Here is a 17615-nt window from a genome sequence, read left to right as displayed (position 1 = left end):
CTAAAAAACAGAGAGGTTGCTTGATACTCTAAGAGGCTCACGTTTCTCCTTGAGGGAGAAAGCCCTCCCCCTTTATGGAATACCCAAGTTGCAAAGAGATCAAGAAACAGGCGCAATCTCCCCCACCCCCACCTTCTCCCCACAACCTGATGTAATCCACAGAAGAAACAGGAAAGAGTTTCTCACTGGTGTTAGTCCGTTATTACCTCAGTGGGCTGAGGGAGAGTCCATCTCTGCTCTTCAGACGACTGTCCTGGACACAAAGCTCAGAGTGTCTGCTCACCACAGCCCCTGGAGATGCTAATCACTTCTACTGGCATTTCCACATCAGAAAGGTTGAATCTGAAACCAGTACCAGCTGGAAGTGAAGACGATAAAAGTTTGTCAGCTTTGACATTTCACTCACTGCCTTTTGGAGATGACTCAACACAATTAAAAGGCATTCACCCACTTCCCCATTCACCCAGCCAATGATTTATACATCAAATATTTTGTAGATAAACCCCTATTCTGCTCCATGCTCAGAGTCAAGTCCCAGAGACAGAAAGGTGAGTATAGTTCATACCCCTCCAGGAGCTCAGCCTGGCAGAGGAAACAAATAGACAGTCCTGGGCAGTATGATATGAGGGTGTGGATGGTATCTGGGAAGAAACAGCCAACTCAGTCTGAAAGACAAATCTGAAGAGGAGATGGTATTTTTAGGTGTTCCTTGATCAGGGTACAAGCAAGATGCTGTTTGGCAAAAGAAAAGCCTTGGGGGAAAATGTCTTTCAGGACAAAGATAAAGAAATAGGTAGGATGTGAAGGCGAAAATTGTGAGATCAAAATTAGGATAAACCAGGCTGAGGCTGGACAGGAAAGGGCTGTCGAAGACCTCGTCTGAGAACAGGAACAGAGACCCTCAGTTGAGTCCTTTCTGTGTGCCGAGCACTGCAATGTGCAGACCGTGGGTTTTCTTAGCTGACACTCTCTTGAAATCCAAAGTGCCCAGACTGATTATTCCCATAACACGGATGGGCAGCTGAAGCTTGGAGAGCTGCCATGAGTGGAGCTGCCCGGCATGACGAAAGCAGTCAGCGGCAGAGAGGAGAGTGTGACCGGACACACCCATCCTGTCTCTTTCCAAAGCCTTCATCTCAGCCACTGCGAGAGAGAGGATTTCGGTGAAGGTCCCCTATTACTCACATCACCTTGCAGCATCCCCTCTGTGGTGGGGCTTTGCACCTCTCTCACCGCAAAGTGAAAACCGTTTCTCCACTCTTGGAGTCTGAACTTGGCCATGTGGCTTGCTTTTGAACAATAAGCCGACGATAACAAACTTGACACAAAGAAAGGCTTAAGAATGGTTAAGTGGAGGACTTCCTCTCGCTTGCCGCTGGGAATCATTCTGCAGTCACAAGAGCACACCTGAGCTAGCCCCTGGAGGATGAAAACCAACCAACATGGGGAAAAGCTTCAGCCCTCCCAGCTGAGCCCCTAGGCTTGCAAGTGAGACTATTACAGGCAGTTGAGCACCAGCCAAGTCGACCAGTCCAAAAGAAACACCTAGTCTACATACCCACAGCATCAGGAAAAATAAGAAATGTTTATTGTTGAAGGTGCTAAGGTTCGAGACTGTGTGTTATGCAGAGAAACCTAGCTGATACAACCACCAAGTTATCCTCACACTGCTGGCAGTGAGACCACATGATTTTTATGTCAGAAAGAAAAGTCAGCCTGTGCTGTCCAGTTCAGCCTGACTGTCAAGAGACGATGAGGGCCAGGGATAAGGCTGGGCTGTGGGCAAGACGAGGAGAAGATTCAGGAACTATTTTACACAAGAAATCAACAGGATTTAGAGATCAACTGACTCCAGATTTGTCTACAGGCATCTGGTGTTGATGATAAACAGACTCTATTTGGAGGTCCCGATGTAGGCGGGATGTTTATACAGAAGAAACACCAAGTGGCCAGAGCAGCTAGGGGAAATTCTGGGAATGAAACTTTTTTTTCAGCCCCAGTTTTCTGGAAGAATGAAGGCGGAGGCTCACTGCCCCCAGCCTCCAAATGGTGTCTGCCACCTCCTCCAATGCCAGAGGGGTCCTTGTACACTGCAGCTCACGCCTTCCTCTCTCCCATTAATGACTCACACCATCCCCACCCACACTCTGCTCACCCTTCGGGTCTCAGTGTCAGCGCACTTCGCGGGGACATCTCTTTCAACAGGACAGACAAAGCCAGGCACTGCCATGACACATTCCCAGATTTCCCTGCGCTCCTGCAGAGCATCGGTCACAGCCCAGTAATTCCACGAGGCAAGAGTGAGGCAACTGTCCTAGACGCCACTCTACAAGCCACCACCCAGCTCCCCCCCGCTGGGAGAAACTCAATTACTATCTCCTGAGTCAGAGAATGAGCAAAGCAATTCATGCACCACACTTCCAAGATGTTTGCTTTGACACCATGCTGTCCTTACCCTGAAATGGGCTAGGGAACCTTACAGGGACTCCATGGTTTCCTGTGCTGAGCTTCCCTGGTTCATTCTATTGTTTAACAAGAATTTACTAAGAGCAAGCCATCACCACAGTTCTATCGCCCATTGTTGTCATGAGACTGAAGCCCTTAGGGGTGGTGGAAAGGACAGCATTTTACTGACTTTACCTATCACTAGATTTCCCCACGCCCACTGGACACTGTATGGGTAAAGCGGGCACTTGCGGGGAGGGGGCACTCAGTAATGGCTATAGAATAAATGAGTGAGTGAGTATAACTATCCACAACAGCCAAGACATGGAAGCAACCTAACCATCCATCAACAGATGAATGGACAAAGAAGATGTTTTATATATATATAAAACAGAATATGTAGCTGTATATATATATATATATAAAACAGAATACTACTCAGCCCTAAAGAAAAGAATGAAATAAAGCCATATCAACATAGCTGGACCTAGAGATTCTCATACCAAGTGAAAGTAAGTCAGACAGAGATAAATATCACATATTAGTTATATGTGGAATCTTAAAAAAAATGAACTTATTTACAAAACAGAAATAGACTAACAAACATAGAAAACAAATTTACGTTTACCGAAGGGGAAAGGGGGGACAGATAAATTAGGAGTTTGAAATTAAAATATACACACTTCTGCATGTAAAATAGATAACCAACAAGGAGCTATTGTATAGCACAGGGAATGATACGCAATATCTTGGCAACTGCATTGGATTTCCAACCCCAACCAGCAAGCCTGCAACCATGAGGCCTTTAAAAACTGGATCTGTGCCCCCCAAGCATCACCCACCTTCCAGAGCCTGGGGTTCTCAGCTGCTCTACCAGGACCCAAGGCACTGATCACACAGAGAAGGAGAGGACCCCACTTCCTAACCTGCTGGCTCAGGAGCAGCAGCCTCATCAGCTACTTTGACTCTCCCTGATTTCTGATTTTAACTGATCTTTAACACCTCCTCTTGTTTTGAATAATTGTATGTATGCTTATTTTTGGCTTTGCTGAGTCTTTGTGGGTGCGCAGGGTTTTCTCTAGTCCTGGTGGGCGGGGGCTACTCCCGAGTTGCAGCGCACAAGCTTTTTGCGGCAGCGGCTTCTCCTGTTGCAGAGCGCGGGCTCTGGGGCTCACAGGCTTTAACTGCTGTGGCTCACGGGCTTAGCTGCTCTGTGGCATGTGGGATCTTCCCAGATCAGGGATTGAACCCGTGTCTCCTGCATTGGCAGGCGGATTCTTTACCACTGGGCTGCCAGGGAAGCCCTAAAAATCTCTTCTAAAATGCCACATCACAACTTTCTTCCCTATGCCCTCCTGCCCTGCATCTTCTTATATTCCTCCTGCTTTCCCAAGGCTTCCACTAACTCGATTCTTGAAAATGGTGAAATGTGTTCATACACAGGGACTACACAGGAAGACGGATCAGATGTAATCCTCATTTTTGGAAAGGGTGCAGAAACGCTCATGTGACTCTCCCAGGCACAAATGAAGAAACTGAGGCCTGGAGAGGTGGGCCCATGGATCACACGGCTGAGAACAGGGCTATGGGAACATGGGCCAAAGGCTTCTGATTCCAGGCTCAGGGTTTGCCCCCTCATTTCTCTCCATCCAACTGGCAGCAACCAGCTACCAACCGGGTCCTTAATGGTAAACTGCTGGACTTAAACCAGGAGACCTGAGGCAAGAAAAATGCCCACAAATTCCAGCCGGTGCACAGATTAGGACAAATTCCAGTCAAACGAATCAGCGAGTTCTCACTTCTCCTAATCTGGATTCATAAATCATACCTTCTTTGCCCCTGTTAGTGCATCTACCACCTGAAATTCCTTTCTTCCGTGCAATAGAATGCAATAAATCTTATAAGAGAGCGTGTTCTCCAATTCTGTTTCTTCTTAGGATAGAGCAGGGAACAGGATATGAAACTCTCCATCACACCTGGAGTATAGCAGTTTGCTTAATAAAGCATAGCCTTTCTCCTCGAAGTAAAAAAAAAAAAAAAAAAGATCATCTGAATAATTATTAACACTGGGCCTAGGTGAAAAAAATACTGCTGTGCTTTTAAATTACAGGAATCTTTTCTCAGAGGCCCATGGTCATATCATGTTCCAAAACAGTGTGGCTGGCTGCTAGGTATGCCAAGCAGAGGAGGCCAGCCACACAAAGTCTAGCTGTGTGAGTTTAGAAAAACAGCCTTTCTCTGAGTCACAGTTTACTTACTAGTAAAATGGAAACTGAACCTCCCTCAATGCTTCACAGGGCTGTACTGCAAAGCAAGAGAATAAGAAACAATATGAATTTGCTTTAATAAAAATTATAAGGTAAGACTAGCAGTAGTGATAGTAGCAGGTACCATTTTTAACTGTTTGTGAAGATTTTGCCAAACTAAGCCCTTTGAACTCAAAAGTTCGGTGGCTCCTCATAATGGTCCTGTGATGTGTGCAGTATTATTATCTGCAGTCGCTGTGTAGGTAAGTGGAGGCTTGCAGAGATGAAGTAACTTGCTCATGGTCATAGCAAAGAGTGGAGCCTGAATGATAAACTGATTTCTAGGTGGACTCCATTTAAGACCAGGACTAACACAGCTCCCTTCAATCAGCGCTTACTGAGCTTCTTCTGTGCTGTGCAAGCACTCTGCTCTGCCCTGATGGGGACGGCAGTACACTTGGGGGCTCTCCCACTGTGGGGAAGAGGACTCGGGCAGACAGTAAGAACCACCTCACTCTGTACCCAGTGAGAGAGGGCACGGGTTAACTGCGTGGTTTCTTAATCTGAATTCCTGGCCAGCATTCAATGGTCATGGAGGACGAGAAAAAGAACTGAGACTGGCTAGATCAGCTTGCAATGGGAACAGATGACGCAGAAGAGCAAGGGTAAATGGTGAGATGCCCTAGAAAAGCCTGGTGTAAGTGCTAGAATGTCCAGAGCAAGACTGAAAGTGGGGTATGAAGGCAGAAATTCTGAGTGTGCAAACCAGAGATGACGGAGCTAACTAATACTGAGAGCGAAAGGAAGCTGAGTTCAGCAGCTTGGCCCTCTCCAGGGTTTCACTGCACCTCCCCCGTCTTGGTGTGTGGGCTGAAGAAGCCAGTCAGAACTCGGGCAAGAAGCAGGTATGTTCACCAGGCTGGGAAAGCTAGCATGCACCCTCCCTCTCTGAAAGGGTTCCACATGCTGGAGTCCTGAGAAGGAGTGGATTTCTGAAGCCGGTGCCTGACTGCTGAGTTCTGGCTGCTCTGCCAAGGGAGATGTTATTATAACAACAGCTACCACGGGATGCATCTGGAAAGCAAGGCCAGAACCACAGTCACATTCCACGTGTGTGATTTCATTCAACCTGTGCAGCCAGCCTCTTGAGGGTGGTAGTCTTATCCCCACTTCACGGATGTGGAAACTGAGGCTCTGAGAGAGTTAGGTATCTGCCCACAGCCATACAGTTAGAAATCAGCAGAGATGTGATTCAGAGCCAGGGCTGTCTTGAGCCCTAGGTTTCCTCTTCACCCTCCAGCCTGGCTGGGCTCCAGAAGGGTGTCCTCCTGCACCTCAGATCCCACAGGTCTGGGATGGGAGGGACAGCATGGTCCCTTGGTTTGTCCAGTTGCCATGCTCTCTGTGGTCATCCATGGCCCTCCAGTTATGGCTTTCGCTTTCTAATTTCTCAGCATCTGAGTACAATCAGCTCTTGAACCTCAAAGAGATAAAGTCACCACTTTTCACACTGGAGCAACGCAAACACTCCCACGTGGACTACCCAGGAGCTGCTCAGGCCTCTACCTCCCACCCACTGCAAACCTCAGTCTGCTGGTTCACCTAAAATGTGGGTCTGCCTAAATCTCTTTCTGCTCACAGGAAAAGACACCTTGATCACGGCTGGAAGAGGGCAGAGCGGTTAGGAGCACCAAGCGGGTGCCTTGAAGTTTTCCTCTTTCTCCTTCTACTGATCACATGGCTGGGGAGATGTCCTTGGCTCCAAGTGTGGGTCCCACTCCAGGGCCCCCCATGCCCTGGCTCTCCCATCTTCCAGCCTGAAGACCGTCTGTTCTCTGGGCCTTTCCCACACTGCCTGATTTATCTCAACTCTCAGCCAGAAAGATGGGTAGTAGTGTCCCCAGAGTACCGGTGGGGAGACTGAGGCTCAGGCATGGTAGGCACTTGCCCCACACTCCACAGCTAACAAACAGTGGACCTGTTCTCTCCCCCAACCCCAACCCCAGCCTTCACTGACCTCTCTGCCCCCGATGGTTTCCAGGGCAGGAGATGCCCTCGTGGACTTTCTTGTTGGGTACCCTGATTTTGCCTAAAGAGGAAGGAGATGGGAGGCTGGGCAGCCCCCCCGGGGCCTGGTGGGCACTGCTTTGTGTCTGTCAGAACTGGGAGAAATCGTGACATAGGCATGTGTTTGTTTTCTCGGCAACCACGGCCAAATGAAGGAGGCTGAACTATGTACTTTGGGGCAAGACAGTGGATGAGGGGAAAAAAAGAAGGAAGAAAAAGAAAGGAGAGTGAGAGAGAGGCAGGGAAAAAAACCCAGTGCTGACCGTGAAAACCTTGGGCTGGAGGACATGCTGGCATCACTCAGCGTCTGTCCTGTCCATGGCGAATGTGACCAAGTGCCACCACTGGGTGTCCTATTTATAGTCCTCTGAAGTATCATTTGGTGAAGGAGGGGCTTCATTCTTTTCGGCCTCTTATCTGATTCCTGGATTTCCCTGGTAGCTCAGCTGGTAAAAAATCTGCCTGCAATACTGGAGACCCCAGTTCAATTCCTGGGTCAGGCAGATCTGCTGGAGAAGGGATAGGCTACCCACTCCAGTATTCTTGGGCTTCCCTGGTGGCTCAGCTGGTAAAGAATCTGCCCGCAATGCGGGAGACCTGGGTTCGATCCCAGGGTTGGGAAGATCCCCTGGAGAAGGGAATGGCTACCCACTCCAGTATTCTAGCCTGGAGAATTTCATGGACTGTGTAGTCCATGGGGTTGCAAAGAGTCAGACATGACTGAGCGACTTTCACTCACTATCTGATTCTCAGAACGACTAAAGGGAAGTGGAAGGAAGCTGCTGTCACATGGGGGTGGATGGGACACGTGGAGCTGTGCTGGCAGGGGACCAGTCCCCACCTAGAGGGCCTGAGGTCAAGCGGCCCACTTCCACGAGCCTCGGTGTTCTCAACTGTCAAAATACTGATAACAAGAAGGACCGAAAAGCCCTGTTTAGAATGTTAAATGAGTGCAGAGTGTCCAGAAGTGGTATTTCCTGGGAACGGGACTTAGGGAGGAGAGAAGGGCAGAATTCACAAAAACCGACACGGACTTGCTCAGAGGGAGGTCTCAGGGAGACTGGGGGTCAGGAGGGAGGTCTAGGAGACTGGGGAGAAAACACGATGGGGATCACTAGAGGAGAAGGCCTGCCCAGTGGGGTTACCTAGGAGCCCTTGGCACCCGGGTCAGTGCCTGCTGCCGCGTCCCGTGCTCTGCACATTGGAAGCTCGCCTCCAGGACACCTCGAGGTGCCCAAGTCAGCTGTGACAGCCTTGAACTCAGGGCTGGTTTCTCACTCTGGCTCCGCCTGCTAATGAGGAATCATATGGGTCAGGCCTCCACCTGAAATCTCAGTGGTGAAATACAGGGCAGGGAGCATCTAAAATGTCATGTCTGAAGCCTCAGGAGGACTCTCTCTACTACTAGTGTCCAGGAGCCACACCATAGCTTCTTAAGCCCAGAGAACTTTCCCAGCCTTAATTTCAGACAGCTCCAGAGACGCCCCACCCCCACCTTACCACCTCCTTCAGGAAGTCCTCCGTGGATGGAAGCTCTGTGTGAGGAGGAGCTCTCTAATCCACAGAGGTGTCCAGAAATCAGAGGGCCATCACTGGCAACATTCAAGCAGAGGACCGTTAACCTCTTGGTAGAGACGAAGTGAGGAAACAATTCAGGGGAAGCTGAGCAAGGCATTGCTTAACTCGAAAGCTGATGATGAGCACGGCGTGCACTCTGCAAGCACTTATAACGCAGGCACTCGGCAGGGTCCTGTTCTAAACACCTTCCAAGTATTAACTCATCTAGTACCTACCAAGTGCTAGGTGCCATTATTATCCACAGTTTTAGAGATGAGGTGATGGAAGCACAGAGAGGTTATGAAACACACTGAAGGTCACACAGCAAGCCAGTGGCACAGCCGGTACTTCCACTTAATGAATCAATGAGTGACTCAGTCAATGAATAATTGAAGTCTGGGAGTAGAGGAAGGTTGAACAAGGGCACGGCTAAGGATCTTTGCAAATGCTCAGATTTGACAGTTCTTCCTGACTTCATGCTCTTTAAAGGTACCACCTTTGTAACTTGTTATCATTCAATCAACTCACGCACAACACAACTTATGTTCTGAGAAAAAAAGAAGCCCCTTCACTCCATTCCAGAGGCAGGTTTCCAAGGACACAGGGGCATTTCGATACTCCAAACTGCCTCCAGGTCCATCACATCTTTTCTCCTTGTTTGGACGTTTGGCATTGTAGAGATATTAGGGGAAACACACTGACTGAAGCCCCTCACCCTGGCCAGGCGTCATAGTAACCGTTCACGTGAGTTATTTTACCACTGGAGGTCGTGGTAAGGAACATGGAACTAATAAGCCACCACCAACAGGAAGAATTCGGGAAAGATCAAAAGGAGACTCCACGTGTCCTTCCATCTCCCAGAAGCCTTCTTGCCAGCATCCATGTTTGCTGAGCTATGCGTGTACCGCCAGGAAGGACTCTGAGTCAGAGTGATTGGCCGAAGACAACCCGGAAACTAACCGCATGACTATAAAACCCCGGACTGTGAGCCTCGTGTCAGAGCAGTTCTCCTGGGTCCCCTTACCCTGCTGCTCTCCACGCAGGCACCCCTTTCCAATAAAGTTTCTTGCTTTGCGTGTCTCCTTGGCACCTGTGTCTCCTCAGACAATTCATTTCCAAGCGTTAGACAAGAGCCCACTCTCGGGCCCTGAAAGGGCCCCCGCCCCCACTTTCTGCAGCGAGGACATCAGTTTAATTTCTATAATCCTATAGTTCACGATGGATTTTTGCGTAGCTCGGTTTGTTTCCTGTCATAGATTACAGACAGAAAATAGAAGCGGCCCTTATGCTGGAACCGATTTTTCAAACCATTCTGAGAGGTGTGTTTTCCATTTGAAATTACCCTTAGGCAGTGGTGCACAGCCTCACTATCTTCTAACCTCTCCTTTTCATTTTAATTTCCTTTCTTCACCAAGAATATGCTTCAGAAACAATGAGGAATACCCCCCACTAAGACATTCTTGTTGGTGGCAGCTAACGTTTCAAAGCAACAGTTTTGATTCATCAAACTCTCCACCAGGTGGTAGGATTAACGGTGTTTTCAAGGAAGAAGAACAGCAAACACTTTCTCCATTGTGAAGGTGTTATTAGTGTGAAGTAAGGCAGGAAGAGACAAACAAACACCGTATGTGAATGCATCTATATGGAATCTAGGAAAATGGTGCTGATGAACCTATTCGCAGGGCAGGAATGGAGACGCAGACGTGGAGAACATACTTGTGGACACAGCAAGGGGACGCAGACAGTGGGACAAGTGGAGAAAGTAGCATCAGCATAGACACACTGTCATGTGTAAAGTGGACAGCTGGGGAGAGCCCAGCCTGGCCCCCTGTGATGACCTAGAGGGGCGGGGTGCAGGCAGGGGAGGGAGGCTCCAGAGGGAGGGGCTATATGTATGATTATGGTTGATTTGTGTTGTTGTGCGGCAGAAACCAACACAACATTGTAAAAATTAAAAAAATAAATATATAAAAAGGGGACGCTTCTAGCGTCACAACAACAACATTTACGGTTCATTTTTCTTGCAGCAGACTGCCCGAGAGACACCTGTCTAGGAACCTGGTTAGGTCTACATGCCTGGTGACAAACTTTATACCAAGCCTTCCTGCCCAGTCCTTCTTCAACCCCTGGGCACTGTGTGGGCTCTCTGAATTCAGTTTGTGTGGAGGAGCCAAAGGATGAGAGCTTGCAGTCAGCAATGCTGGGATCCAAGGGGAAGATCAGAGACTCCAACCAGACTGCGTGTGTGCTAAGTGACTTCGGTCGTGTCCGACTCTTCCCACCAGGCTCCGAAGTCCATGGGATTCTCCAGGGGATCTTCCTGACCCAGGGATCAAACCCACGTCTCTTCTGTGTCCTGCATTGGCAGGCGGTTCTTTACCACTAGCACCACCTGGGAAGCCCACTCATGCCATGTCACGTTCAGCCGCAGTCGTGTCTGACTCTTTGCGACCCCATGGACTGCAGCACGCCAGGCTTCCCTGTCCTTCACTGTCTCCCGGAGTTTGCTCAAATTCATGCCCATCAAGTCAGTGATGCCATCCAACCATCTCATCCTCTGTTGTCCCCGTCTGCTCCTGCCTTCAATCTTTCCCAGCATCGGGGTCTTTTCCAAAGAGTTGGTTCTTCACATCAGGAGGCCAAAGTATCAGGAGGCCATTTAGGAGGCCACCCTCTAAAACGTGCAGGCAAGCTTCCCTGTTCCCAGACCGTCTGCAGGCATCTTCTCCCCTATCGCCTTTCTTCTGAACTCTGTTCACGTTATTGTTCAATGACTTTGACGCTATGCACTCGCTAGCTGACTCTCTCTCCTGGGAGAAAATTATTTATGGGCAAAATAACTAAACAGTAGGGAAATTATCTAGCCACATGCCTGAGTGGGTGGTTGAGAGCTCCTTTCTGGAGGTTCCACTGTCATCTGCCTACCTGAGTCTCACCAGCAGACCCCGCTTGGACAACCCCTCCCTTAAGGCTTCCCTTGGGATGGCGCTCTCTGGCTTCCTGCTGACACTAAAGCTGGCTCTCGGCCTAGTCTGTTTCCGCTCCGGTGGATTCATACACTCTTTGCATGGTCTGTGAGAGGCAGTTGTGGTTGCTATGTGGTGTTGTGTTACAAAGCGCTGTGTCATATTGTGTTGTTACGAAGTTTTGTTCCTTCAGTTGACTGTAAGATCTAATAAGGATGCTGAGATCCAACTTAGGGGATCTTCTGCCATTGTTCTCAGACTTAGCCGAGCGGAGAGAGGGAGCAGGCGTTGAGGGGGAGACAGCAAAGGCCGGGATGCAGGGAGGTGGCACCACCAAGGCTGGGGGTCATTTCCACGAGCCTGGTCACCCGTCTGACCTTCAGCTTCCTCATCTGTACAGCTCAAGGTGGAAAGAGTGAAGGTGGGGGTTCCAGAGGGTGAGCAGAGGAAAACATGTGATGGGGATTCAAGGTGGCTGGATGTGTGGGCTTATTATTCCTTGGCCCACCTATAGGAGTCACCTATTTTCCCATGAGGGTAGTCCAGGCACACAGAAGATCTGGGCGAGAGTAAGACTGTGTGACCTTGAGTAAGTCACTACATCCATAAAATGGGGAGGACCCGTGTCACAGTGAAGCACACAGAGGGGACGGACTGAGGTCCATGCAAGGTAGGAGCTGCAGATGTTGGTGTGCAGAGGTGGGCATTTCAGAGAGCGTTTGCTTTCAGAACACTGGGAGCTCTCTGAGCTAGACCAGGGTCGGGAGAGAGAATGCAGCTCTTCATGATTTGGCCAAATTCAGGGGATTTATTTTGGGCTCCAGTCTGGTCTTCCAAGGAAAAAGGTTTTTTGAAGGGTTGTTTTTTTTTTTTCCATTTTCTTTTCTTTCTACTGAGCCTTTTATTTCTGAAAAGGTAAATGCCCAATTAGAAGGATTTTCATCTTTCATGCAGAGTTGTCTTAGGCTTTTTGAACATGAAACGATCTTTTGGAGTCATTCCACCCTCTCAGAGAAGTAGCCAGGTTTGCTTTGGTTGTGTTTTTCAGTTGGGTTTTTCTCAAGAGCTTTCTGCTAAGTAAATATGCATGAAGAGAATTTTTAGCCACTCCGGTCTGTTGGTTCTATGTGGATTCAAATGGATGAATATTTAATGCAGCACAATCTATTACAATGATATCGATATTGGTTTGATTTTTTTTAAGGTATCTAGCGAAATTCGGAGAATGTATTTTCTTTGTACACCCAAACAGGGACTTTCCAAAAGTCATTTGCAACTTCTTCTTTTTTTTTTTTCTGCCACATAATTTGGAACTAATGTTTTCTTCTCAACTCTGAATGACTATAAATAATTTTTAGTTTGTACTTTATAATCTTGTATGGGTTCCAGAATCAGGCCTAGTTAGATAGCTTTTATGTATCTTAGAGGAGAAAAAATATATATGTATACATACACATAGAAGCAGATGAAATGGTCCAAACATCCTCAGGTGTTTTTGGAAGGGAAAGAATCTTTAAGAATATTCAAATAGTATTCCTTGAATATTGAATAGGTTAAAAGGACACGATGGCACACAACCCACTCCTATACCAACAGGTCTGGGTCTAGACCTTTTCAGGAAAAAAAGCCAGGATTTGTTGAGAGACTCTCATTTATCTTTCACATCAACTATCCGGAGTATCAGGGCTTCCCAGGTGGCACAGCGGTAAGGAATCTATCTGCCAAGTAGGAGACACGGCAGACTCAGGTTCAGTCCCTGGGCTGGAAAGATCCCCTGGAGGAGGAAATGGCAACCCACTCCAGTATTCTTGCCTGGGAAATCCTATGGACAGAGGAGCCTGGCGGGCTACAGTCCATGCGTCTGCAAAGAGTCGGACATGATTTAGCGACTGAACAACAGTAACTATGCATTCAAGAAAATACCTTTGCTCTCCAGCAGTCTGACTTATGCCTAAAGGAATTCCCCAAGGTACTCCTGGGTTGTCTCCTCAATGAATCTTTCTGTGGGTCCCCCAAAGCAGAAGAATCCTTTCTTCTCTGTCAAAACCCTGCCTCAGCCCATGCACATTTCCACTCCAGTGAAAACCCCACCGGAGGGTAACCCTTCACGTCCGCATGTAGGGGACAAGGATCAACCACGTGTCCAGCACGTTGCATGGTGTCGGGGACACAATAAGTTCCTAATAAATGTTGGTTCAACCAAAATCAAAATAATCCAACAACAAAACTTAAAGAAATAAGAAAACCCTATTTCTGATACCCAGCAGGACCCTGTGGGGCTCTTGGGCATAAAAGATGGACTTTGCCATGAGAGTCTGCTCCTCAAGGATCCAGGAGAAAGAGCAGGAGGCACACAGTAGGCATGAGGTGGGCGAGCCTTGTCTGTGATGCCAGGGAGGCCTAGAGGGTACTGAGGATGAAGCTGGAGGCAAAAGCTAATGATGGGGTGGGGGCTGCCTTCACAAGGAAAAGGCTCAAAGGGCCCCAAGGTGATGTCAGCAGAGCTCCGAGCCTCTCATTTCCCACAGTGAAACTGAGACCCTGAGCCTGAAACTGTCTGGGTGCCAAATGGTCAAGCCATTGCTCACTGGCCCTGAGGCCAGAACACAGGCTCTCGCTGGGGTCCGAGGCTGGGCTCCTGGAACCAAATTAGGGCGGGGCAGGGACACCTAGATCCTCTGCTCGGCCAAGGCGGGGGTGAGGTGGGGGCCAGTGCGGCAGGATCCAGAGGGTTCCAGAACCGGAAAAAGTGCATGGAAGCCTTACCCTAGAATAATTCTTAGTAACCAGGCCAGCTCTTTCACCCGCCCGTGATAGGTGTGTGCAGACATGCACGGAGGACTCGCTGGGAAGCTGTGCAAGGTTTTAAGTGGATTTTATTTTTTGCTTTCTTGGCTGTTTTTCGTGATGTGGGAGGGGACTTCAGGGGGAGGGTTAAGGTTTAGATACTATAAGGCAAAGCCTGTTCAGATACAAATCCTCTGAGTCAGCAACACACTCAGGCAAGGTTAACTGACCAGAAGATTAAGAGGCCCCTATGGGGCCTCTATGGGGCTCCCACGGGGCTGCAGACAGCTGGCCTCCAGCTGATGCTCCTGGGGTTGGCAGTGGAGAGAGGAGACAGACACCCACCTGCACAAAACCCTCCCCGCTAGGCCCACAGATGACCCAGCCCACTGGGTCATCTGGCACACTGGCACACGGCACACGGCACACTGGCACACTGGCACACGGAGAGCTCCAGACGGCCGGTGCTAGGACTTCAGGACCTTAGGTCTGGTGAGCCCAGCCTGTGCCTCCAAGTGGAAACAGTCCTGAGGTGAGCAGGAGACCACTGCTGATAAGAGCCTGGAGGAGCAGAATGTGCACCCCCTAGAAAGAAATTCCTCTGCCCAACACTTTCTGTTTTTTTCTCTTTTTTTCATTCTAAGCCCAGTGTTCCAGGGGAGTGCTGGTCCCGCCACCAACGGAGGAGGGAAGTCAAGGCAAGACTCTGCTGGGGCCCAGGCCCTAGCCTTGCCGGGGAGGCAGACCTGGGGAGGCAGACCTGGAGAGCAAATGCAGGCCTTGCAAAACACAGGACGGCATATTCCCACCCACGTGGGATTCTTCAAAGCAGGGGACGGCTCCCCCCCTACTTATTCTGTTATTTATTCCACAAAATAAATTTTTCATAGGATGAAATTCCTTTCATGTCCAGACTTGAGGTCAAGGCATATGAATATATATACACAAAAATAGTGTGTAAACATATGTATGTATATATACTTATACACACACATTCACATAATTCATATAATATTTAGTCTAACATATTTGGAAGGTAATAGCCATGACCTCATTTTACCCCCCACTTGGCACAAGATCGGGACATGTTAAAGTGGGGGATTCGGGTTAGTCTCTTCAGCTACCCGCAGGATTGCAGAAAAAGGCCAGGCCATGTTTGGGGGCAGTAAGGAAGGTGCTAGAAGGTGCAGGCAGCAACTCCTGGCACCGAGTCTCCAGCGCCCCTTCCCATCCCTGCAGCCAAGCGGCAGTTTCCATAGTGGTCGGCAGGGGGCAGTGCACTTTGCCTTTTCTGAACCTGAGGAACGCAGTCGCTCAGCTCCCCAGGGACACACACACACACCCACACACACACACACACACACCCACACACACACACACACACAAACTGATGGCTGCGCCTGCATCTTCTAAGAATAGCCCATCTTTGAGCCCAGCGCACAGTAGGTGCGCAAAATACGTCTAGAAGTCAAAAGCTCTGGACAGGGCAGATGGATGCGAATTCAATAATAGTAAATGTGGGGAGAAAGAGGGAAGAGACACCGTGGCCTCCGCCAGCGCCTTCCCAGAAAGGGACCTTTTCACACCTTTCGCACCTACTGTGTGCCGGACGCGACAGCTGGACCACCCAGTCCCCAGCGGACCTCATTTTCCTTTCCCAGCTGGCGAATACCGCTCGCCCAACACACACAGCCGCAGAGCGGGAGTGGGTGCTCACTGTCTCCCCGGGGAACCATCTCGGCGCAAATCCACGTGGCGTGGGATCCAGGAAGGGGATGGGCCGGGAGAGGCGAGGGGTTCCCGGAGGTGGGCACGTGAAAGCCAGGCGGATGCCCCATGCGGGGCCGCAGCCAGGAGGTCACTGCCCTCAGGGTCAAGGCTATCTCCCTCTGCGGGACACGCAGAGCCCGCGAGACGCAGTGACCCGCCCAGCCCCCAGCCACGCGCACACTTGCGAGCGGACTCTCGTCCCCTCGTCCAGCGCCCCCACCGAGCTCCACGCTCTGTAGGCTCTGTCCGCGATCCTCGCGTACGAAGGAGGTGGGACTTGGGTCTCTGGCGGACAAGCAGAGCCCAAAAGATCCCAACACCCTTCCCGGGAGACCAGGCCACGGGATAGAGCGTAGGCGCCCTGGGGCATAACTGCGCCCCGCTAGGGAGCAGCCTCAGTACCCATCTCAAGTTCAGCCGCGCTGCCTCCCGCAAGGTCAAGCTCAAACACACTCTCGCTTAGTGAAAGAAGGAGCTCAAAGTTGCGCCACCGTCCCGATTTCGAACAAGGCTGTGCCCCCATCTGGGCACTCTGCCCCAATGGCACTGCTGCCCGCTCCCGCGCCCCCCGGCGGAGCTGCTCCTGCCCCGCGCAGGTCACACACCCCAGACGCAGACAAGTTGCTAACTTTCGTCAGATTATTTCGCGGCAGCTGTGGCGCCTAACGGGATCCCGGGCAGACTCCGTTTCGAGTTGCCGCGGGCACCACCCCCGTCAAGCTCCCCTTCGCCCACCTCAGTCCCTCCCTGTTCAACACGCCACGTCCAGCTGGCCTGCCCCGGTTGCCAACCTCTCCACCGTATCCGGAGCAACGCGGGCCTGCGGTGTCCCCGGGGGCGAAGGCCACCTCCCGGATCCGCGCCTGCTCGCAGCGGATTTGGACGCTCGACTGGGATCACTGGGCTGCCTCCGCGCGCCCCCGCACCCCGGATTCCGCTCTAAAGGGTCGCACGGCCCCGTCTCCTCGTGGGGTCTTAGCCCACAGGCGACCCCGCGGGGCATTTCGCTTTTGGCGGCCCCAATCGGCGGGATGCCAGCTCCGCGCGCCGAGTGCAATGTCACTGGGGCCACCCCGGGGACCGCTGCCCCAGACCCGGCGTAGGCTCCCTAGAGCTCCCAGCAGCTCTTTTTGAAACGGCTGTATACCCTTGAGCCCGACCCTCCGCTCCGACCTCCTTGCTCTCCCAAAGACCCCGACGACGCCGCTGCTAAGGAGGGGGGCTCCCTGCGTGTGCCCTCCTCCCTCCCGGCGCCGGGGTCCTCAGTCCACTTCCACGCCCCTGTCACACACTCCCAGATCCTTCCCCATCGCCTCTGTCCCCGGGTCCGGACCATCACCCCCTCCACTCGGAGAACACACACGAGACTGCCCGAGCCCCAACTCGGGTGGATGGAGCCCCCCGCGCACCCTCGGCTCCGCGCGCTCACTCACCGCGGCCGGAGACACGCGGAAGTTTCCGGGGCTCTGGGGCTAGGGGTGGGTACGGGACGAGGAGATCCGGAGGAGAATAAAAACGGGGGTGTCCCGAACACCCGGCCCGTTCCCTGCTCACATCGCCCCTGCCTGCTCTCTCTCCGCCTGCTCTTCCTCCCGGTCCTCCTCGTCCTCCTCGCTCTGGTCTTTGTCTTTGCAAAGTGTCGAAACTGTCTGGCATAGTGGAGCTCCGCCGGCGGAGGCTGGAGCCGGGGGAGCGGGGAGGCGGGCTGAGCAGGGGGGCGGTCTCGGGAACACCTTCCCCCGGGTGGAATGGGAGGGGGAGGCAGGCGGGCCGGCCG

The 17615-nt window shown here is 51.1% G+C and overlaps 1 protein-coding gene across 10 annotated transcripts in view; it reads right to left on the bottom strand.

Annotated features, from left to right (window-relative positions):
* ST3GAL1 (ST3 beta-galactoside alpha-2,3-sialyltransferase 1) overlaps positions 1-17489 on the bottom strand; it is an 89985-nt gene extending 72496 nt beyond the window's left edge. For 6 of the 10 annotated variants that reach the window (XM_060419993.1, XM_060419992.1, XM_060419995.1 and 3 more), the window contains exons 1-2: positions 17272-17489; positions 207-358 (exon numbers count right to left, since the gene is read on the bottom strand). The gene's annotated coding sequence lies outside the window, so the exon portion shown is untranslated. Of the gene's footprint in view, positions 1-206; positions 359-3287; positions 3436-8258 lie in introns of those variants that run through there. The other 4 variants (XM_060419994.1, XM_012183520.3, XM_042254068.1 and 1 more) reach the window with 3 other exon arrangements.
* Between the last annotated feature and the right edge of the window lie 126 nt (positions 17490-17615).

Source organism: Ovis aries, chromosome 9, assembly GCF_016772045.2.
Source record: "Ovis aries strain OAR_USU_Benz2616 breed Rambouillet chromosome 9, ARS-UI_Ramb_v3.0, whole genome shotgun sequence".
NCBI lineage: Eukaryota > Metazoa > Chordata > Mammalia > Artiodactyla > Bovidae > Ovis > Ovis aries.
This window is presented reverse-complemented; position numbering and strand designations above follow the sequence as displayed.